Genomic DNA, 1,151 nt, shown 5'->3' with positions numbered 1-1,151 from the left:
TAGACGAGAGGTGATCCAGACCCGTAAGAGCTATCAGCAGATCCACAGGAGCCCTCCTTTATTTCGGATGTGCTATTTTGAGACAGTGTTTTTGTGTACACATATTTTGGGTACGACGGGGTCCTGTCCCGTCCATATGTCTAGCACTCTAGTAGAGGCTCCTAGATACGCAGTGTGGGTAGTATGGTCTCACAGTCTTTCATGTATATGGATGTATATATATTATTTTGATAGCCGAAGGGCATATATATATATATAAAGTAAATATGTTTCAAATGATAATAGTTTTCTATGATTATGAGCATATATATTATGAATGAAGACGATGAGTAAGGCAATGTAATGAGCGGTGTTCGATGGTTAGCCCCGTGATACCCGTAAACATGGCCAGCAGACTCGGGTCGTGACAATACTCACCACAACAAGCCAAAAAGATCGTAACTAACTCTACCCAAAGGTCCAATATAAATGCGATGTACCGTGGACTAAAGTGCAAATAGTAAATAAACAACTTAGGGACTAACCGTATTTTGCAAGCTATAAATATGCGAGATCTAACTAACCTTAACTAACTTCTTCTCTTTCTTATTTTGCATCGTGTCCCACCTTTGCTAGATATTTTAGTTTTATAATCACTGTTAAATAGTATGATCTATGCAACAAATAAGACAATATGGGAAGTCGCGAGTATACTGATAAATCTAGGGTACTTGTTATTTCGTTTTTGCTAGTGTGCGGAGGGTCGGTCTTGCCCAAGTTAACCGGTTCACCTTTTGAACCTTGTTGGACAAAGATGCCTCTTTTTGACACTTCCTTCAGAATAAAAACGGGTTTTCTCACAATGTCAAAGGATGGAAGCAACTTATTGCATGAGGTAAATTTGCTTCTTGTTCTTATTAATTGAAAGGTTGTTGCTTTTTATTTTATTTTTTTGAAATTGAAAAGTTGTTGCTTTTCTAACGTGCTAAAAACTTGAAAAAATTGGAAGAAAAACTTGGAAACTTAAAAATGTGATTTACTGCATTTCTTTTGTCGTAGTACAAGGAAATTATGAAATCATTTTAAAATTAATCAAGTAATCCTTTGATAAAAATGGAAATATTTTGATGGTAAAAAAAAGGCCTCGGGAACAAAAATTAAAGTAAGTAAAA

This window comes from Lycium ferocissimum, chromosome 3, assembly GCF_029784015.1.
Source record: "Lycium ferocissimum isolate CSIRO_LF1 chromosome 3, AGI_CSIRO_Lferr_CH_V1, whole genome shotgun sequence".
NCBI classification, from domain to species: domain Eukaryota; kingdom Viridiplantae; phylum Streptophyta; class Magnoliopsida; order Solanales; family Solanaceae; genus Lycium; species Lycium ferocissimum.
This window is presented reverse-complemented; position numbering follows the sequence as displayed.